Source organism: Fukomys damarensis, unplaced genomic scaffold (assembly GCF_012274545.1).
Source record: "Fukomys damarensis isolate Sample0158 unplaced genomic scaffold, DMR_v1.0_HiC HiC_scaffold_17, whole genome shotgun sequence".
In the NCBI taxonomy this organism is placed as follows: domain Eukaryota; kingdom Metazoa; phylum Chordata; class Mammalia; order Rodentia; family Bathyergidae; genus Fukomys; species Fukomys damarensis.
This window is the reverse complement of record NW_022900929.1, coordinates 51,967,067-51,989,977: the sequence shown is the minus strand read 5'-3', so window position 1 is coordinate 51,989,977 and position 22,911 is coordinate 51,967,067. Positions and strand designations below refer to the sequence as shown.

General features: G+C 39.0%; 1 long non-coding RNA gene across 1 annotated transcript in view; it reads left to right on the top strand.

Moving 5' to 3' along the window:
- The first annotated feature begins 16,052 nt into the window (after positions 1-16,052).
- LOC104868670 overlaps positions 16,053-22,911 on the top strand; it is a 57,845-nt gene continuing 50,986 nt past the window's right edge. The window contains exon 1 of the long non-coding RNA XR_782066.1: positions 16,053-16,232. This is a non-coding gene — a long non-coding RNA (uncharacterized LOC104868670). The remainder of the gene's footprint in view (positions 16,233-22,911) is intronic.

Genomic DNA, 22,911 nt, shown 5'->3' with positions numbered 1-22,911 from the left:
AGAGCTAAGATACCAGAGTGTGCCAGTGAAGATAATTTGAATATTCAATTACATCTAAGAATTATTGAACCCCGTGCTCCCATTTCTTCTCTGCGCTTTGGAAGGAGATGCAGGAGGGAAGAAGACCTGACGACTAAGCCAGGGGCAGCCCAACCGGGGGTCAGGAGCAAGTATGGTTATCGTGTAACACACACACATACATCTCTTTTTCAGATCAACAACAAAGGTGGTGGGATCGTTTTTATTTATAAAACAACCCTAGGCAGATTCTGGTTGACCGATTTTGTACCTTCCCTCTGGGTTTGTCTTAAGGCACGCAGCGAGAGAAGGAGAGAAGGAGGCGTTCGGGGAGAGCGTTCCATCGGCGGCTGGGCGACCTTGCCTCCAGAGCGTGTGAACTATGAATCACTGTGGTGAAGAGGGTTTCTTTCTTTCTTCTTCTTTTTTTTTTTTTTTTCTCACCCTTTGCTTTTCTTCTGGAGCGTGAACTTGTTAAATAAGACAGACGAGGCCACGGGAAATGGAAACAGAATAAGCCCAAGAGCACAGACTGCGAGGCTGGCGGGCGGCTGCCCGCGGTCTCAGAGGCGCGGGCGCGGGTGGGTTCCGAGCAGTTTTGGTTGGAGCCTCCGCGCCGCCAGCCCGGCCACGCACTCCCGTGGCTGCTCCGGCTGTCTCCCTTTGGGCCTGGGCACAAACACCTCCAGAAGCCAGAGAAAGGCCGGCAGCTAAGAATATGCACACCCCCTCGCTCAGAACACAGCACTGGGCCCTAATCTTTTCCTCGAGGCAATTCTAAGTATGGACCACAAAATAACCGGCGGGTAGGAGACACTGGGCTTTAAGGAGATCTGGATTTACACATGAAACGTTACTTTCCTAATTAAAAGCATTTCTCTTTCCCTCTATGTGCGTACACGCGCTATTTACTGCACTCCCTGTTTGTTTGAAAAACTGCTCAGAGCATCTTCAGTGCACACTGCTCATGCTTTGTCCCCGCGAACTTTTACAGCGGATGGTGTGGTTGGTGGAAATCAATGAGCAATGGATTTTGCCCCAGGATTGCTCCCTCGAGCGAACGAACGAATGAAGCCAACTCCTCTCTAGCGAGTATTTTTTTCTATTTTTTTTTCTTCCCGCCCATGAGTGCATCCACGCCAGGGCTGCTGAAGCAGTTCGAAATCCCCAGCCTTGGTTTCACTTGATTTTGTTGTTGCTGTTATTGATAAATATTGGGTCACACACAAGCCACTTGTCGGAGCCCTTGGCTCGATCTCGCAGCTGCAGCTCCTAGCGGGGCGTTTGAATCGTGTCCTAGAAACTAGAAGGATTCGAGGGGAAAGGAAAGACGTTCTCTGCCCCTTAAGTTTTGGAGATGGTCCCTTAAGATTATAGTCCTGTCTGCGGTCACGTTTATTTCTTAATTTGTTCACATATGTGAACCCTGTGTAGATGTGTCTGCCACCCCCCCGCTTAAAAGAAGACTAAAATGATCTTTTAAAAAGGTAGAGGGGGACTATTGATCCCAGTCCTCTAGGTTTATGTGAAACCAAAAGAACACATAGGCAGACAGATAATTGTTATAATTGCAGGGGTGTGGGGGTGAGGTGGTAGGTAGGGCGTTTGGGGGGTGTGTAATTGGAGTAATATATACAGTTTATCTTTCGACTGCGCTGTATATATTCTTTCCCTTGATACATGTTGCACATAAACTGAACTCATGGTCTGCTTGTCTTGGCATGTTTGAAGTCCCAGACACCTAACAGTATCATTACAGGAAAGAGATAAAGCCCCAAAGACTCCAGGCGGGAGGTGACAGCCTTGGGAGCGCCTTGGGAGCGACTGGGGAGTTCATCTAGGCGTTGAACTTTTTGGCCAGCTAACCCGAGCTTTCAAACTCCCTCCCTGCTCAGAGTTCAGGTCTTCTCCGGGCTGAAGTGGGGGTGTGGGGGAAAAAAACCCAGCTGATTTTCGACATTTCAAAGGGACTCTTTCTATTTATCAGTGTTACCGAAGTGTACGTTACTGGAAAAACAACAAAACAAGCATAGAGCTGCAATTTTCCAGAAAATAGGATCCCCAAATATAAAAATAAAAAAGTAGCAGATAAGATGTATAATTCAATCAAATTACACAAAATTGCTTGAAAATCCAGAACAGTAGCAATCCATTATGCCTCTGTTTTATTAGTGACAAGCACAATTACTCTAAAATAAAGAACACTGGTGAATATATAATTGGCTGTAATCATGTTAGTGTTTGAATAAAAATGACGGGAACATTTAACACTTTGACAACAAAATGTTCAGAAATAACTTATTTATTCAAACAGTTTTTATTTTCCACCAAGTGAAGGAGAAACACAGTTTGGTTAGGAAAATCAATGACTTTTCCCTTCAATAAATAAATATCCAAAAGGGGAAAAAACAGCCCCACACCTCTATATTATTACTATTATTATTTTTAACCAGCAAGAAGCTTAATCCTGGGCTTGTAGTCAGCTTCTCCCAGTGGCTGTTCGGCACCGAAGTCTGCCCCCTAGAGGAGGAGCTCGGAAGCTCATCCCGTCGCCAACCCCTTTTCCCGCAGTGACCTCGGGGAATTAAAGTTAATATTCCTTTGCAAATTGCTCTCCAAACTGACTCCCCCACCCCACCCCCTCATATCCCCTTCCGTCCTACAACAGCGTCACAACATTTTCTTAGTAATTGCTGTGCGCTGCTGACAAAAGCGCCGAGTCTCCGGTAGCGCGTCGCCCTGCCTGGAAGGCTCGAGGGCGCCATGGGGAAGCCGGTCAGGGGAGTCCCGGTCCAGCGGACAATCCACTTTCATCCACAGCTCTCTAGGGCAGCCTGAAGTCAGGTCTTCCGGGGTGACGGCCGGTGACCCGGGTGGAGCGTTCCGGTGCTGTTCTTTGCGGACTTAGAGAGAACAGTCCTGGTGCGGCCGCTAGCCAGCCAGTACCAGGAGGACTTTCCCTGGCGCACCAACTCCTGCAAGAAAAACCCAGATCCTGGCTTTATCTAATTAGACCTCGGAGCCCGGTGGGTCCTTTCGTCGTCCCAGATGGGTGTGCTGGAAACACTGATTTAGAGGTATCAAGGAAGAGGCCCTGGTTGGTCGGAGCTCCCTGCAGCCCGGAAAGACCCCCCCAGAAATCCCTGATTTTGACACTGGGTCCTGGAGGGTCAAGAAACTTCAGCGCGGGGCGCGGGGCCCCTATTCTCCAGGGACTTTGAACCTTTTCGCGTTGTACTCCGGGTGGGTCCCGTTGGTCCTTCAGTCAGAGAAAAGCCAGCCTCACTTACTGAAACCAGAGCTGGGAGATGTGGATGTGGCCATGAAAAGAGAATTAACAACCGCTTCTGTGAGCTCAAGGTTCAGTTCAGACCCCTGTTCAGATGCACACAGACCCCGCCAGTTCCCAGGCCGTCTCCCCTGCCCCACTGCACCAGAATTTTATTTTATTTGGTTTAAAGGTAGAACGAGCACAGCCCAAGTTGAAGTTTTGTTAGAAAGACTAGGAAAGAGCAAACGAATTGAAGTCGCTGTAGAAAAGGCGACGTTGTTTTAAATCATCGGATTTAGATCGGCTTTTAATTCTTCTCCGCCCCAGCCCTCTCTCAACTCTTCCCTCCTTTCCTCCTCTCTCCTTTCTTCTCCCCACCTTTCCTTCCTTCCTTCGTTTTCTTCTTTGATTTCTTACCCACCCACACCCCCCCCCAGTGCAGGAGAGAAGAAATAGCGGGTGTGCTGGAGTTGGAAAGAGACACCTGGGAGCTGATTCTTCTTTCCCTCCCTCCCAAAAAGGACCTCTGGATCACAGACCAAGGACTGTTTTCTACTGTAGACAATCTTTTTAAGGTAGTGAAAGGGAATGTATACTTTTCAAAGGACACACATCTCCAACTGGTGTCTCAGTGCCTGCGCAGCATGCCCCAAGCTTACTCTACCCCCCTCGCCGAGAGTATAAGCCTACAGAAATGTTTCGTTTTGTTTTATGCGAAACTTGCGCTCGACTCTGCACTCCCAGGTCTGTCATTTCTCTCCTGCATTATATTAATGGGCAATGTTAGCCTTCCCGTACGTGTTCAGGCTGCTAATGCTGGCTGCTTAAACGCAACAAAAATGCTCATCTGTGGAGATTTTCCCAAGGCTAGCCGAGATGTTGTTGGCTCCTTTTTCTTTTTTAAAAAAGCTTTTCAGGGCTCGCCCATTCCTTCCCCACCCCTGCTTTTTTTTCTCGAGATGGGGACTGGAAAAGGGATCCCACAACTTTGAGCGAGTGTGTGAAGCTTCCCGTTCCTTTCCCCGGCTGCTAGTCCTCAGAAGGGAGAGGTGAATCTATGGTTTTCCCTTGAAAGCAGGAGTGTCTGGAGCTTCAGGCTAGCACTTGGCTGCCTTCCTCAGTAAACTTGCCTTCCTCTTTCTCTCGGCCACGTTTCTCTTTCCTCCTCAGTCCGCTCTGAAAGCAGTTCAGGATTCCCTCCTGGACACTCTGTGATGTTCTCAGCCCCAGCCTTCTGAAGAGAACTCCCCTGGGTTTCCTTCCTGTGGATAGGGATCTGGGTAGGGCACAGTGTCTACACTGGAGGGCTTCTGTGTGTCCTACATTTCTCCAGCTTCAGAAACTTCGCAGTGGAGACTTGGGCCTCTCCACCTTTCCCCTAGAGGAGGGACCGTCTGGAGGAAGCAATCACAAGAATATAGATGGCAGCCCTTTGTCAGGCCTTCCTGCTCTCTCAAGTCAGTCTGCCCAAGAAAGTGTTCTCCTGATTTCTACAGGTCCCCTCTCCAAGGAGAAGGCAAAGGGGAGGGAGGCAGAGCAAACCAACTTCATATATAATACATATTATCCAGTGGACTTTAGTTTAAAAGATGATGATAGTCTGAATTATTCACAGCTAGAAGACTCTTGTTTCTTAAAAGCTGATGCCAAACAGACGTGGCAATTGCTTTTCAATTCTGTCTTTACCATTCTTTTCCTATGAATCTTTATGAAGTTACTTCACCATTTCAGTTCTTTCTTTATTGGAAAAATAAGTGGCCTGAAATCAATACATGAGATGCCAAATATCTTTTATTTGTACGAGTTCCCAGCAAAACACCACCAAAAAATGATTCCAAAAAGTTGTGAGAACCTCGATACTATAGGGAGAAAGCAGGAAATAAAATCTCATTCAAACAGCAGCAGCGACATCTAGTGACTATAATGCTCAACTGTAGCGATGAAAGTTTACAGAGCAGTGAGTTTTAGAGGAGGTAGCAGGGGTGACTTTTAAATAAAGCTTGATGGTTTCACAAAGAGTATTTTTTTTTGTATCAAAGAGCATTTATCCAAGTTTAGATTACAGTATTATTTTATAGGAGAGAAATTATTTTACTACCTCAAGTGTGCACAGAAGGTAATTGAAATGTATCAGAACATTCTTCTGATGCTTTAAATTCCATGCCAAGAAACTAGTTCTAACCATGATATGCGGATTTTACTTTGCTTAATTGATTTTATAAATTGTCATCTGGGCCTGGGGGTGAGCTTCTGTGGTGGAGAATTTGCCTAGCATGCATGAGGCACAGTATTTCATCCCAGCACCATAAAACAAAGACAAATGGTCACTAATGTATTTCTGCACAAATTCTTAAAAAGGTAAAATGGAAAAAGTTTCTGATATTTCTTTTTATCTAAACCAAGCTTTTAGTTGATTTGAGTTTTCTACTTCTTCAAAATTAGGGAACTTACTAAAAGTAGTACTGTAAATCTATGCTCCCACTAGGTAGACTTTGGTCACAATATTTGAAAATTCAACTAAATGGAGTTCTTATGCTTGGAGAGGGGCTCCTTTCATCCCTTTGCAGAAAAGATGAAATGCACTATTTGCACACAATTTTTTCTTTTTTCTCAGTCCCAGGGATCGAACTCTGGACCTTGCACTTGCAAGGCAGACAGCAGAGCCACTGAGCTAAATCCCCTGCCTGGCATTTAAGATTTTGTACTAGGGTAGTGAAAAAAGTCACCACCGTCTCTGTGGCTCTGTAGCTGGCCACGTGAGTGGGTGTAGTTTGTGCCTGCATTTGCTGAAGCATAAGGGTGTTTAATTTCCCATTAGAAAAGTAGCCGATAGCTACTGGAGCATATGGATCTATGTTTTGTAACTTTGAGGATACGCATTCTGTTTGTTCCATTTCATGTTTCACCAAATATTCCTTTTGTTTTACCATGGAACTCACCCATGGTTTGGCAGGCTAACTAGAGTAAGATAACTGGGCTAGTAGTTGTGATCACCAGGGAGAACTGGAGCTAGCCACATGACTTTTCTGGACCTTCATTTGTACATAAAATAAGGAGGTGGAGGCCTTCTACTGTTGAGTGGCGCAAGAACCTATGAATCAATAAAGCATCAGCCTTCCTTTGAGAAGACCCTCTTCCGGCATCTGTGCTGTCCTTTCCAACTCTTCACTGTCAGTTCTGAGCAGCTAGGCATTTCCTCAGAGATAAGAATTGAGCAGCCCCCCTTCTTCTCCATGTCTCGGCCACCTCCCCCTTTCGCTGTACTAAAAAAATAACAAAAATTGTAGACTCTCGAGTCAACATTTACTGACTCATTGGCATGGACTAAGCAATCATGTGCTGTGCCCCCAGAAGAATCATAATGTGAGAAAAGGATTAAACTGAGCACAAAGCAAGGGCAGCTGTATTTGAGTTCCTCCAGCACGTTCCTGTATTCTCATGGTCATGATTAATTATTATGATTATTAATATTTTTAGGGACCACGGAAAAAGTATTCTGGCTGCAAATAGCCTATGTTTTCTCCCTAAATTCCTTTAGAGATGGTAATACAATGTCTCCAATTCCTGTCTTCCTCAGAGCATCACTTTGCATGGTTACTATCTTTAGCAAGAAGAGTGCTCACTCAAGGTAAACACCACTCCTAGATGAAAATGTGCTCAGCATTTAGTGGAAGCCAGAGAGGTTGAAGACATACACTAGGAAAATCATTTCTACATTGACTTAGATTGACAGACAGAAGGAAGAGCTTTCATTATGCAGAAAGCTCTGAATCTATCACAGGTTTCTTTTTCAGGTGCCTTTCTCTTATTCCCTCGATATCTTTCTGTTCTTCCTACTCCTTGATCTCATAATTAAAATATTTATGTTTGTACCGGTTGACTACTTCTTATGCAAGATACTCAGGGTCATAAGTGTCTAAAGGTTTGCATGTTTTCTCCGATTCTACAATATTTACACAGGGCTTATTAACTGAGCATTGTTACTCCAAAGTCTGAAGCCCCAAATCCAAAACTCTTTGCATGGCTTTTTAGCACTCAAAAAAATTTCAGATTTAGAAGCATTTTGGATTCAAGATTTTAGGAGTAAGGAGTTAAAATAGGTTTAAAATTAATAAGGCACATTTTCTTCAATGATTCTTTACAGACTCCATAGACACAAGTAATATTTTCTTTTAGGATGGAGGAAACTGACCCAAAGAGAGTAAATTTCTTCCTTAACTTCAAACCATTAGGAAGACACAGAAAAAAGGTGAATCCTGCCTTTGGAAGGGTGCAGGTTGTATTTGATCTTGAGGATTGTAGCCTTAGTGCTAGGAATCAAGAGTGCTGGCTGACGCAGCTCATCAAGCTTTGCCAGGATTCCCCCACATGTACTGAATTCGAAAAGTCTCATCATTTGGTTCAAAGGATTCCTGAGACTCCCTACTCCTTATAACATAATAGAGTCTGTGTTTGCTACTCTGCTTTTTCAGTATGATTTTTCTCCCCTTAAAGCTAATAATTCTACATTATTTCCACGGGAGTGAGAATCTTTGAAAAACATTTTTGTTAGTGATTGTGGAAGCCCACATTTTGGAGTTGGAGGGAATCTAAGACACCATCTGATTCAACAGTCCTGGAGAAAGATGACTATCTGAATAAGCATCCTGGAAACTAGTGAATCTGAATTTGGCTTATTCTCAGCACCCGGGTGTTGCTTTCTGCTTATCTCCTTGTTGCCTAGGCATAGTGCATTGATGTATTTTGTTACTCTGTGCTCACAGGCCACGCTATAGACTGCTGTTCTAAATGCACTGCATCTTCCTCAGCTTTCTGGATTGGGCTAAGCACCCTACTGGATCTTCTAGCATGGATTTTCTCCCAAGTGGCTCTCTGCTGCCCTCAACTGGTGGTCAGCACCAAAGCACACTAGCTTCTGCTTTTGTGCCAATCCAAGGCATTCCTGAATGCAAAAGAGACGTGGAACATGGTTAACCACATTATTTATGTGTTTTATATCGGGGGGGGAGGAGAGTTGAATGCAAAAGAGACGTGGAACATGGTTAACCACATTATTTATGTGTTTTATATCGGGGGGGGGAGGAGAGGGAGAGGGAGAGGATCTAGGCCGCTCTGTGTCCCCTCACACTGATTTTCTCACTTCCTTCATGTTTGCTTAAGTTCTAGAAGGAAGTATATCTGATTTCCCCTATTTTGAATTGTTTGCGTTAGGGTTTTGAGAACTATTTAATTATCCAGTTAAGAAACATTTCTGTTGACACAGTGCCTTGCAAAAACTTCTGAAAATTTTATTTATTTTGTGTTTCATCTTTTTTTTTCTTTTTATTGAGTTCATTGGTACATTCTATGTATACAGGACAGTTACATTCATTACTGGGATCTTCTACCTCTACATGACAGGTCTTGGTTTTCATTTTTTCCCCTTGTCCCTGCCCTCCCTTCACCCCCTTGTGTTTCACGTTAATATTAAACATTTTACCTTAAATGTCATGAAGATACAGAAAATTATAGAAGGTCCAAAAATGATAAGTAAACTTTATCATTTATTCAACAAATATGTATGAGGCATATACTGTATGTCAGACACTGCTCTTGGTACTCACAACATAGTATTGGATAAAAAAGATTTAAAACTTATTATCCATTAAACATTGCTTGACATTTCAATTGTCAGAAGGTTTCATCACTTAAGACTTAATATGTACATCTTTGCACAAAAATCTTTTTTCTCCACCACTGATTAGTTTATTATATTAGATTTATTTTAGAGGAAGAATTTTTTAAATTACACATTACACATTTTAAAAAAGATAGTTGCCTCACATCGGTTAATTTTATTTCATTAAGTTTGTACTTAAGCATGTGTGTGCTGGCAATTTATGAATGTGCCTGTCTTATTGAACCCTTACAAAATGTTACATTTTCTACTGCTGGTTCAAGAGAAAAAAGATAATGCCTAAAACTAGTTTAAGTGTACTTTTCTTTACCAACATTATTCACTGACTTTAAGATTTTTTTCTTCTACAGTTGTTCTATTGTGTCTTTTAACCATTCTAACTATATTCTTTTACTCTTTTAAAATTGATTTTTAAGGATTTTCCTAAATAAGGATATTAATACTTTGAAATTTTGTTTATATATATTCTACAATTTTATTGATCTTTTTAAGTCAATTACGATGTGTTGGCTATAAATTAAATATAGATTATACATGTATTGACATGGCAAAATCATAATGAGGCAAATTGTGGGTAAAAACTTAAGCCCTGGAGTTATGCTAACTGCTTTTGAGTCTGATTCCAACATTTTGATTTTGTGACCTTGAGGAAATGATTAAACTTGGGCACTTGGTTTCACTAAGTGTAAAATGGAAATAATAAACTGTAATAGGAGATAAAAATGAGGTAATTTATGAGGAACATACTTAGAAGATATCCAGACAAATGGCAAGCCCACAACATTTTTATTATTCTTTACATATTCAAATTTATGGCTTTTTTTTTTTTTTTTTTTTTTTTTTTTTTTTTTGTACTGGGGATCGAATTCAGGATCTTGCACTTGGGAAGCAGGCACTGGAACCACCAAGCTGAATCTCCAGCCCAAATCTGTATTACTCTTAATACAGTAATTTACATATTGTTAAATTTGGGATCTCAAATGTCTCCCACAAGCCTCATTCCAAAGGCTTGGTTCACAGCGTATGGACTACTGGGAAATGATGATGAAGGCTTTAATTTCAACAGTGGGTGAATCTACTGATGGATTCCAAATTTGATGGCCGCAGTGGGGAAGATGGGAACTCGGGTGGAGTCTACATGAGTTGGATGGAACAAGTCACTCCGGGCGTAGCTTTTGTCCTTTGCCCGGTCCTCTCCGGCTCTCCCCTTCTCCCTCTCTGTCTCTCTGTCTCTCTCTCTGCTTCCCAGCTTCCATGAAGGGAACCTCTTTGCTCTTCTCTATGTTTTGTTATGATGTTATCCCTTCATCACAGGCCTAAAAGCAGTGAAGCCAGTTGATCATGGACCGAAGCCTCTGGGGCCATGAACCAAAATAAACTTTTCCTTTTAAAATGTGTTTTCCTCAGATATTTTGTCACAGTGATGGAAGGCTTAAACGCATATGTAGAAATGAGTTACACATTAATTTTTATTATCTAAAGTTCAAATTTAGCTGAGAATTTGAATGCCTAGCTTTATAAATTAATTTGATTGTTCTGGGGAAATACTATGTCTTTTAACCATGCATCCAATAATAACTTTATTCATTGATTCAATAAATATTTATTAAACTTCTACTACACTAGGAACTGCAGATAAACAAAATAATGAACAAGACAGATGGAATTCTTTGCCTGTATGGAGTTTACATTCCATTTTGGGAGAGACAATAAACAAAATAAATTTATTTCATGAAAAATATAATGGAGGAGGATAAGGGGAATGTTAGTGCCACAAAGAATGCCATTTCAAGGGGGCTAATCAGGACAGACTACTGACTACAACAGTTTTCTATTGGTATTTAACAAACTACTACCAATTTGGCAGCTTCAAACAACACAAATTTATTATTTTGCAGTTTCTGTGAGTCGGGTCAATAGTCCAGGCACAGGCTATCTGCGACTTCTGCTCGATGCTATACGAGGCTGAAATCATGGTGTTTCCTGAGCTCCAGCTCTCTTCTGGAGCTCCGAGTCTTCTTCGGGCTCATTCAGGTTGTTAGACTAATTCAGTTCCTTGTGATTTTAATATTGAATTCCTTGTTTTCTTACTATGGTATCTCTCATTTGAGGTCTTGCTTAGCTCCTAAAGGCCTTCTGCCTTTCCCTGGCATGTTATTGCCATAGATAATTCACAACCGGGTAATTTCTAGTTTTCATTCAAAAGATGAGGCCATTGAAGCCCAGATTAAGTTACCTGCTATGAGCTCTCTATTAAGTCAAGGTGTAAGGCCGTTTGGCTCCTTGTTCTATAATTCTAAGCAATAGAAGATGACAATTTCCTTTACTTAGGGCTGGCTGAGTCAGTATTCTGTCCTTTTCCTGGGTCTGTTGTCTCTTATGCTCGCCCTTTCTTTTTAAGCTACAACAGGCTCAATGATTTTTGTTATAGTAAGAGCTGCCTTGAACTAAGATCATTGCTTTAATTATCTTTTAATATTTATGACACCTATGAGGTAAATCATTTTACCATTCTTTTTTCTCATCGTTTATCCAAAACTACAGATAAGAAAATTGAAGCCATGATCTAAATCACCAGAACAAGGTCATATAGCCGGTGGGCAGCAAAGACAGTGGCCCTACCCAGGTCTTTCTGCACTGGGAGCTGGATGTTCCTCCATCACCTTCACATCTTGCTGCATCCTTTCACCTTTTCTCCAGAGCACATATTTACATGATAGCTTCTGGGCTCTGGGCAGTAGAAAGCATTGGGCTGTCATTCTGTTGCCTTTGCTCTCCCAAGCCCTTTCCAAAGCTACTTTCCTTCTACTGAACTCACACTGCATGTCCAAGTGTCTGTACTATACCAGACCCATCATCTGCCCTTTGATTGATATGTGACTTGTTTAGAAACTGCCTTGTGGAATGATAGAGGAGCTCTGTATTTTTGCTATGAAACTTGATTGTTTGGGCCACAAGTTCTGAGTTTTTTTTTTTAATAAAGTACTACCAGTAAGACTCTTACCCTGGAAAATATGAACACACTTTCTCTTTTGTGCTTACTAATTTTCTATTATAAATCATCGCCTAGATACAAAGAAGCATCTTTTTATTGTTTACCATGTGTCAAATAGGCATTTATGTATTTGGAGTGCATCCATAGGTCTGGAGTGTTAATGTTAAAGCCCACAGTGATTAAAAAAGATACAATGCAAAGTTCAGCCTGGTTGAAATGGGTTGCAGGAATTTACCTGAACATCTTGTATAAAGGGTATTAATTAGCTTTCAATCAGAAACACAGATATTGTTTTCTTTTCTTCTAATATTTTTAGGACCTTGTTGTGAGATAAAATGTTTTCAGGTAAAAGTAAAATATATTCTTGTGTCACAGAATGGTGCTTTGATTACCAAGGAACTGCATGTATGACAGTGTTCCCATGAGATTATAATGAAACTGAAGCTTTTCCATCACCTAGTTATTGCACAGCTGAAGACAAGACAAGAAGACAGGAAACTGCAGGAGGAGTAAAAGAATGCTCAAGAAAACTCATAGTGCAAGGTTTAGCAGAAACCTTTACAAAGCCCACTAATCTCCTTAAAAACGGAAAAAGATGAATCCTCATACCAAAAAATTTAATCGGAAGAAATGCCATATGGCGCATTGTCTGCTTACAAGCAGATCTGTGATGACAAAAGAAACAAGCCAAACAAAGAACCGCAGGTAAATTTCTGAAAGAAAATAGTGGCACCTGCTGAATATTGTCTGCTTACAAGCAGATCTGTGATGACAAAAGAAACAAGCCAAACAAAGAACCGCAGGTATATTTCTGAAAGAAAATAGTGGCACCTGCTGAAGATCTTCAGGCACAGCCTTCCCGAAGATTTCCAGTGGAAGGCGTTGTCATTCCAGCGAGTGACAGCTGCATGCGCGCTGCCGCCACTGAAGACCTTCCCGTGGGACACAACGAGGAAGGGTAAGACAGTGACACTGATGATCCTGACCCTCTGAAGGTCCAGTTAGGATGTGTCTTTGTGTCTCGTTTTCTAACAAGACAGTTTAAAAGTAAACAAAAACTTTAAAGTAACAATGTAAGCCAAAATTTTGGGGTAGCGATTAAATGTATTTGCATTTTAGACTAAATGTTCTTTGAAAAGCCAACTTGTTAAAAACATTGAAAAGTTTATAAGTAAAACGATAACAGTAAGTTAAAGTTATTAAAGAAAAAAGTAATGGCGCATAGCCATGTCGCAATGATTGTGGAGTCCACCGCAGTGATGTGCAGCGAGATCTTCAGCCTTCGCATTCACTCACCACCCACTCCCTGGCTCACCCAAAGCAACTCCCAGTCTTGTGAGCTCCGATCACAGCAAGTGCCCTAAATAGGTTTTCCATACCAGGTTTTTGCTGTGCCTTTTCTGTGTTTAGATACACAAAAACCATCGCATTACGATTACCTGCGCTCCTCAGTAGAATAACGTGCCGTACAATTTTACAGCCTGGAAGACAGAAGCCACCCAGACAGCCTAGGCTTTGCCACCTAGGTTTTGTGAGTGCACTATGCTGGCCACAATGATGAAGCCCCTTGGTAGCGCATTTTGCAGAATGAATCTACATTCTTCAGTGATACAACATGACTATGCACCCTTTCTGAGAGGTACAGCTATGACTTGGTGAAATCAATACAACTTAGAGATATATACGCATGTTAGATTTTGAAGTAACTCATAAAGTTACATGTATGCTTCCTTAAATTGTTCAAAATGATCATTTTAAACCTATGGATATCCTAGACAGCCCCCTAAATGCACAAGGACTGATAAAATATGGTGAATGTTCAAATTAAAAAAAAATTCTTATAGTAAAAGCACAATGCTTTTAATGTCTCTCAAAACACTTCCCCTCACTTTGAACACGCTTGTCCCATCTTCTGAAACAAATCCGGAAGTCCTCTTTTATGAAGACCATTACAAGTTTGCATTTAAAAAAAATAGGTTGAATGTTGCTGCTGAGTGCCCTCCAGCAGAAAGGCAGACTTGTCAACACACGAGAGAGTGTGTTCTCACGCACCTTATTCACAGGTTATGGTGTCATCTGACTTTTGGCCCTCTTAGCTTCCCCCCAAACATCAAAATGATAAGGAAAGGTGAACATGTGAATTAATTCAGGACTTATGACATGCAACTAAAGACACGCACAAAAGAGGTCTTTAAGAACTGCTTCAAAACTTGAGAATAAATACTAAGTAAATGTTTTGGAAACAAAAGGGAGTATTTTGAGGGAGATTAATGGCAATGTGTCCTTTATGGAATACAGTTAAAAATACAAACTTTCACCTTATCTTTTGAACACACTTCATAGTTTATAAAAAGAGCTCTTTTTGAAACTTCTTTCACAACCCCTATAGCTCATTTTCACTCTCAGTTGCTTAATGGGGCAGTAGTGGAGTGTTTCTTTTATGGTTTCATATGAGGCTTCTATCTTTTCTCACATTTGCTTACTTGTGCTGAGTCATTTCTTGGTATGACAGGGTGAGAAAGACTTTAAAAGCTATCTGGTTTTGAAATAGCATCACAGATTTAAAGATTTTACAAAAAATTCCTAATTAATACCTGAAAACATATGCATACTTTGGTAGCTGCAAAGCCTGAAGACCAGTATTGGTAGAAAGATATTGAATATTAGAAGGCCCAAACCCTAGGACTTCATTTTACTGTTCAGTTACTGATACTGGACTTTCCATCCCAACATCTGTCATGTTCCTTCTCTCTCAAACACAGTTTAGATTGGGCGTGGTGGCATGTGTCAATTGTCTCAACTACTCAGGAGGCTGAGCAAGCGCAATCAGTTGAGCCCAGAAGTTTGCGACCAGCCAGTTCAATATAGTGGTAAATCATCTAAATAAATGTAGTTCAATACAGCTGTCAGGTCTACTTCTAAACTTTATTCTCGAGAACAAGTGATATGTAAATGGTGGAGGCTTATAAATGAAAAATGTAAGATTCTAATTTTATTTTTGAATTTAGTTTATGTTGGAATTTTGAACACACATGAACTCTCCAAAAGATGAGGTATTTATTGTCACCTACTCCTCTACTAATTTTAAATTCCATATATTCTTCAAGTGTGATGAATTTATTCTTAATATTATGCTACTTTTTAACTATTCACAGTAAAATTTACCAGAAAGAATTTTCAGCTTAAACATTGTACATAGATGATACAGTGTCTAAAATTTTTCATGCATTTTAATAAAAATAAGTCATATGGTTTTTTATTAGGGTTTGGTATAAATCCACACATCAACTAGAAAGACATAGTTCTAATGCAGCGGCTGCACATTTTCTTCACAGTTTATTGTAATGTCATTAGTCATTGTTAGTTCTATTAGTCAGAAGTTTCACATCTATAATGAGACTCACTTGTGGTCGTCAGTTTTGGTAATTATTTTTTTAAAATGTTGACACACAATTTAGTGTGTTGAAATTCAGTTTTATTCACAGATATTTCTGTTTGTTCTCTCACAAGTCAACATGGGTAGTTTGAAAATAACAGTGCCTTTCTACATCTTAGGCCCTTAGATGTGTCATCATATTAACTTTTTGCCCTTTATTACTTCCATTAATTAATTCTGCCCTTTAACTTTTACTGATCGATGTGGACTAATTTGTAATTGCAACATTTCCATGAAATAATACAAAATTAAGACTGATCATGTCATGCTGTGAGTTAGTGAGGGATATTAACATTTTTGAACACAGTATGTTGATTTAAAACCAGATAGATTTCAAACTGTTTGATTTATGCTTAAACTCAAATTATGAAGAATTTTGAATATTACATTGTGGCTCAAATTTCCTTACAACTTCTAATACATTTTTGATGGTTTGAAAGTGATGGAGCTTTATATTATACCACTCTACTGTTATTAGGAAGTTAAAATATACAATGAGGTAAGGAAGATATTAGATATTTCATTAATGTCTATATTAATTTATATAAATGGAATGACATCAATTTTAATGTAGATTGCCTATATGGTTGATTATTCACTCATTAATTAAACATATAATTATTACCCCCTTTGCACAGATACTATACCAGTTGAAGAGGGTAAAGTGATGCATAAAATTTAGACTCTACTCCATTGGTACTGAGTTTGTTGGAAGAAACAAACACATAGTCATTCATGTACCATAAATCAGCGACTTTCAGAGTTATGGCTGGGTACTGTGCAAGTACAGAGAAAAGCTCCGCTCGTCAGATTTTTGGAAAAGCTTTCCTGCAAGGTAGGTCATTTAAACTCTCTGTCTTCAAAGACTGTTTAAAGAACTAATTTAATACAAGTTACATAAAAGAGCTAGTGATAAAGCCAACGGAACCATTTCTCTTGAACAGCTGTCTTGCTTCCTGGAGGTCGACTGTCATCAGTACTTTTGTTTGTATCATTTCGGTGGTTCCACCATAATATTTCCCCATGTGATTGTCATATCTTTGAATGTCCTAGGATTGTTTAACATTGTATTAATTCAACAGGTTACTTTTGTTACTCTAAACATATCCTGATATATTATTATGGTATGAGCTTATCACCTATACATTTTTCCACCTGGTAACTCCATGATATTTTACCACTTGACAAGTAAGTTAATATTTTTATTTTGTTAATGCTATTACCATTAATGGTTTTATATGAAACAGCACTCAAATCCTGTAGTCTTTCTCTATATATTGACTCAAAAATTTTGTTTTGCTTTCCTTGTGCTAGGATGGAACACATTCTTTCTCTTTAAATAATTGCTTAATATCATGCAGAAGTTTATTTGGTCTAAATTTTAATTATGGCTTCAACGAAATTTTGTTCCTTTGTTTTCCTTGTGTTAGCACTTAAGGCATCACTCATGTTTTGAAATGGTAATATGCACTTTATTTCATTTGCACATACACCCCATAGAGTGCACTCTCAGTTGAGTTCTCTCTGATGCCTTTTCCTGGCACCCTCAGTCCTTTTTACTCTAATCTGAATCAGTTACTCCCTGAAATTTCCAGCTTGATCTCAAGAATTTCCTACTTTGCTTTCCCGGCTGGGATCCATTCATGAGGAATCCTATCTCTTCTCCACCACTTTATGATCTTCTTTCTTTTTCTCTTTTGTTTTGTTCTTTATTTCTCTAGTGAAGACAGTAAAATACTTTTTAAATAAAGGATCTGTGGGAAGTATTTATAGTATTAGCAGATGACTATTCTACTCTACGTGTGTATGCACACACGTGTTTGTACTGAGTATAAATTATTTAACTTGAAGCCATTGATCTACCTTCTAAGCATTCAGTGTTGATCTTAAATTTATCTTAATCCATTTTTAGGTATCCTATTTTGGAAGATTTTATGATCATCTTTAAGTCTGAGCCTTTATTGTTATTCTTCCAGTTTTTTTCATTTTTAAAACACATCTTGTATCTGTGAGAAGTTGCTTCACTCTCTATTAACTTCTTCCCTATTTTCTGTGATTACTATGTTTTGAATTTGCATTTTATTCAAATGTTGGACCTCTGTACTTGTCCCTACAACTCTGGCCTTGAACTCACAATCCTTATTCATCACCTTCTCATGGCTGTGAATATAGGAGCGTCTCACTGTGCCAGATTTGCTTCACAACTGAAGAGAGTTCCTTGACTTTATTTTATAGACCTTTATTTTGAATTCCATTTGGTTTATTGTTCTGTATCATCCAGCTTCTAGAAATCTGTTGGTATGTACCATTTGTGCTAATATCTCTTGACTACATTCTTCTCAAATATTAATCGTATTTTCAGGTATTTGTGTTTTTAGTTTAGTGGTATTACAGGAAAGATAAGAAGTAATATTGTATTACTGATCTCAATATGCATTGGGGTTGTGGGTTACAATCGATAACAGGATGTTTAAAGTTTGAAGTATTAAGTCTAGTAAAAGCAGGACCCATCTTTGAGTATTAGGTGGTATAATATCATACAGTGCCTTGTACATGTACTCTGCTAAGGATTTTTGAATTCATTTTATAGACCCTGGGTGTTTTAATAGTGAAAGGTATGCAGTTATTTAAGAATACATATTTAAGACTAGAGACGTGGAGAAAAGTTAGGAGACTTTTGAAAAAGTTCATATTAGTGCTGAGGACGTTCTTGAAGTAGAAAGATCAGGAAGATGAGGAAGAAAAATAAAGAGCTCATATAGAAAAAATTATAAAATTGATTAAAAGTATACATTCAGATAGTGATAAGAACCTCAAGCAAGATAAATACAAAAGAAAAGTGTACTTCAGTGGATCATGGTAAAACTAAAAACTAAACACTGAAAGAAAACCCTAAAAACAATCAGAACAAAAAAATATATTATAGGGGCTGGGGATTTAGCTCAGCAGTTTGGTGGCCTGCCTTGCAAGTGCAAGAACCAGAGTTCAATCCCGGTACAAACACACACACACACACACACACACACACACACACACACACATATGAGTGTTAGCTATCTTCCCAAAATGAACAGTAAAATATAGAACACAAAAGAATGGTAATCTTGAAAATGCTAAAATAAAGTAAGGTACAACTTACAATTAAAGTCCAATATACTTCAGCTTAAGCATTATGTTCTATTCAATAAATATTGTTGCTGATCATCAATTAAATATTTTCCTTGAGTAATTTCCAGCTCTATAAAATTATAGTAAAAAAATCCCCAAATTCAAGAAAATTGGAGATAATTATAAAGAAGCATAATTTAAATGTTTAATTTTATAAAATGACAAGCCAGATAGAGTACTAATATGTTCACATGCTCACTGTTTAATGTATCCTAAATGGTGCAGAGGTCATGCCCAATCTAATCTTGAAGATTAATGAAAAAAAGCCTCCTAGCAATCTAATGTCTCATAATTTCTAAGATCTATTTTTATTACACTTATAAAAAATTTGACTCAGATTAACTGTGACATTATTGATAAACATACAAAGGCCAATAATATAGTTGAGTGAAAATATTTTTGAATAGAAAGTTAGGTCCAATACTGTTATTGTAATATATAGGCTCAGGATAATTTTTTTTTTTTTTTTTTTTGGTACTAGGGATCGAACTGGAGTCCTTGCACTTGCAAGGCAGGCAGCAGAACCACTGAGCTAAATCCCTAGCCCAAGGAAAAATGTTTTTAAGTGCTACTAAATAGTAAACATAAACATAAGACAATTTTATTTCCAGGCAGACTATTATAAAATAAAGTTGAGAAACCAAGGGCACTTGAGCTGCATTCCTTTCTGAAAACTCCAGGTCTTCAACTGACTAGCTGCGCAACACGGCAATATTTTTAATCTAAATTTTAAAATTTTACATCTGTAAAACATTTTAAAGATTGTGGTATAGAGTTGTAAGTATGCTTCATAGGTTAGTTGCTATTATGATGATTAAAAGATGCCAAACTAATCATATCATTGTATATTATCTTTTGCTGGATTCAAATGTTTGAGTTTCTCAAATAAAGTACCTGAATGCAACTGACTGATAAGGTTAAATGTCAGTTTGATTGGCTTTGGGATCTGCCCCAGGGTATTGGTGAAACATACATGTAGATGTGTCTGGGTGGTTCATGCAGGCATGATGATGGGTTCTATATCTGGTCCTTCACCCTTTTGCTTTCTGTAGGAGACCAAATATTCATATTCTCAGAGTTGTTTTTGAGCCTAACATAACCGCCTCCATGTTTACATCTGAATCACCTCACTGGCACAGACGTGCCGATGACTGCACTAATGGCCTTGCTCATTTAATGACCTAATCTGTTACATAACAACTGTATCTCATCATAACTGTTACTGTACAATACGTTTCTCCTTTATCGTCTTATGATTAACCACTTCCTCTTACAAATTTGTGGTTTTTGCCTTAATATACTGCTTGTGCCTGCAAATAAACGAGACCTTGACAAGCCTCTGCTTGGTCTCCTTCTCTCTGCGCCTCTCTTGTCCCATTTCCAGCTATCTCCCCTTCTCGAGCTCTGCTAATTACAAGCCCTGTGGGCCGGGGCAGCTTTCTGCCTCTGTTTGACTTTCTATCTTGGCCATCATGAACAAAATCTTTGTTCCACTGTGCTTTTCTGACATGATGTCTTTGCCTCTGGGATAGCTGACCACGAAATTGTTGGGAATATACTACCAGATTCAATATGTCTGTACAGATAATAAAACCACTCAGATATCAAGAGATCTTGACAAGGTTTTTCACTTCTTCAGAAGGGTGTGAGCACACTCTAGCATGAGACAGCAGGTGAGCAGAAAAGCTGCAGTAGGCTCCTTTCATTTCTAATGCTGAGAAGCAGCTGACAATGTCCCCAGTGGCTGGTTTGAAATTTCACAATCAATCCTGATTGGCTAGTTTAAGCAGCATGAGGGGAAGGCCTGAAAGGGTGCCAGAGGAGGGAACAGTGGGAGTATAGGGAACTAAAAGTTGTTGGCTGTTGATAAATTATGTTTGGTGGTCAGTCAACTTCCCAGGATCTAAGCAGAACAAACATTTCCCATACTGGTGTAAGGAGTGAGGAAGGGCAGCCTAGGGTGGACTAGAGTTTAAATTGGAGGCACTTCCATTTATATCCTTTGATAGAAAAGACCTTGTTAAAAGAAAAAAAAAGACCTTGTTTCTTACAGAGTGAATCCCCGAGATGGTAAACTAAATTAAAACTCTCCTCCTTTACATTCTAGGTATTGGATATTTGTGCAGCAACAGGAATGTCAATACAGAAAATTAGCATTACCAGAGAGTTGTGGTCACTAGCGTGTTTGTACCTTACCATGTAGTTTAGAAGCCTTTGGAACTAGTTTGCTGGACAAGTTTGGAAAGGTTTGGAACTGTAGGCTAGAAAATTCCTGGAATGCTTTAAGCAGAACCCGATGCATGACTCTAGATTCTGGCCCAAGTTCAGAAGAACAGAATGCTGATAGGAGTAAGGACAATAAAGACTAGGCTGAGAAGGTTTCAATTGGGGCAGTGGGGTAGAGTCCATGTGTGTAACACTCTATGAAAGTTTGTCAACATCTTGTCCATGTCCTGAGAATTTATAGGAGACAGAGATGAAGAGTGATAAAATGAATTATTTGGTGGAGGAAATTTCATGGCAGCCTGATATTCAGGCTTTGATATGGGACTTGCTGGGTGCTTTTAGTCAGATTTATAATGAGAGTTGTTGGGGGGGTAAAAAGCAGAGCAGAGAGTTTGAACAAGTTTTGTTGGTCCCAAAGGGATCATGTGAAAAGTTAGGGCCAAAGCAATGTGATTGCTAAGCAGATAAGCATCACTAGAATGAAACCAAGTACTTTGTATAGGTGGAAGAAGAAAACCACCTTCAAAGCATCTCAAAACACCAGCAAGACCATATGGATGGAAGGCTCTAGAGTACAAAAGTATAAATTCTTCATTTGAGAAGAGTTCTTGGGTCTCTTCCCAAGAAGGCCTCCTAAGGAAATTGTTCTTCTGCTCTTTCCAAGTTGCCATAATTTATCCGCTCTGCTGTACCATGTTCTTGTGCCATGATATCCCTGCTTTTGGAGCAGCTCATCATGGACTGAAGTACTTGGAAGCATGAGCCAAATTAAATCTTCCCTCCTCTAGTGTGTGGGTGTTGGGTATTGTGTCCCAGTGATGGGAAAGCTGACCAATACATTGGGGTAGAAGAATATTGCATGTTTTTGTAATAAGAGGGAAATGAAGAGGAAAAAAAAACTTATTGAGCTACTACTGTGTAGTAGGATTTGTTTTGGAAGTCCACATATATTATTTTCTCAAACACCAGAAAATTTTCAAAATAGGTGTTATTTTTGTCATTTTACAGATAGGGAATCTACCTTTTAGGGCTTAAAAATATTGCGTTATTTTCACTTTAACAATATAATTTTAGGTATCAATGAGCAAATATGATAAATTTTAGGGGAAAGGTCTGAGGTTCTTATATCAATCCTAGAAAAAATATAACATATATCAATTGCTTCCATATAAAACTGATTATAACCTGTAGATTTAATCATATATATCTTAAGAATACTATGTCCCTCTCTTTGGTTGTTTTGTCTGTTTATTGACTTCTATTCTTTTTATTATCATTTGATTTGCATTTCATTTATACTAAAGCCAGCCAATTCTAGACAACACTGAAAAGTAGATGAATTAAGTCTTTTTATCTGAGGAAATTCTTGTCATTTTTCACTCACTATATTCTTTAAAAACATTGGGGAAACATTGAAATTAATAATTTGTTTTGCATATAAATTCAAATAGTTTTTTGTTTTGCCTCAGGTTATTATCTGAAATCTTAACTTGAGCTGGATAATGAAAGAAATTTCACTAAAAGACATCTAGGCATTTTGAGGTAAATAAAAGACACAGAGGAAGCTAAAAAATGAAACACTTCTCAGAAAGTCCTACTACCTTATTACTAGTGTTGACCAAACACTAAGTAAAATTTCAAAATGGAACTAGCTATGGATTTAAATGATTTTTAAAAAATGTAAAACATTGTTCTTAATAAGGCTTTCTTCTGTTGGGCCCTTCAAGTTTTTATATAAAGATGAATTATGAAACCTGATTACAGCTGTTGAATTTATGTACCTTTATGATGCTGGATTACATTGGCAGAGTTACTGTTTGGCTATACCTTTTCAAAGGTTGCTTATACTCATATATAATGTTTGACCACTCCAAACTAGAGCCAAGCCTATACTGGTCAGGAAGTAGAGTAGGCGTACCAAAGATGATGTTTTTGACAGTTTCAGTGAACAGAATTTTTTTTTTTTTTTTTTTGGTACCATGGTTCAAACTCGAGTCCTTGAGCTTGTGAAGCAGGCTCTGGAACCACTGAGCTAAATCCCCAGCCCCGAACATAAAATATTGATTTGCATTAGTTAGGGTGTGAAAAGACAACAACAAATCACTAAGTTATAGAATTTG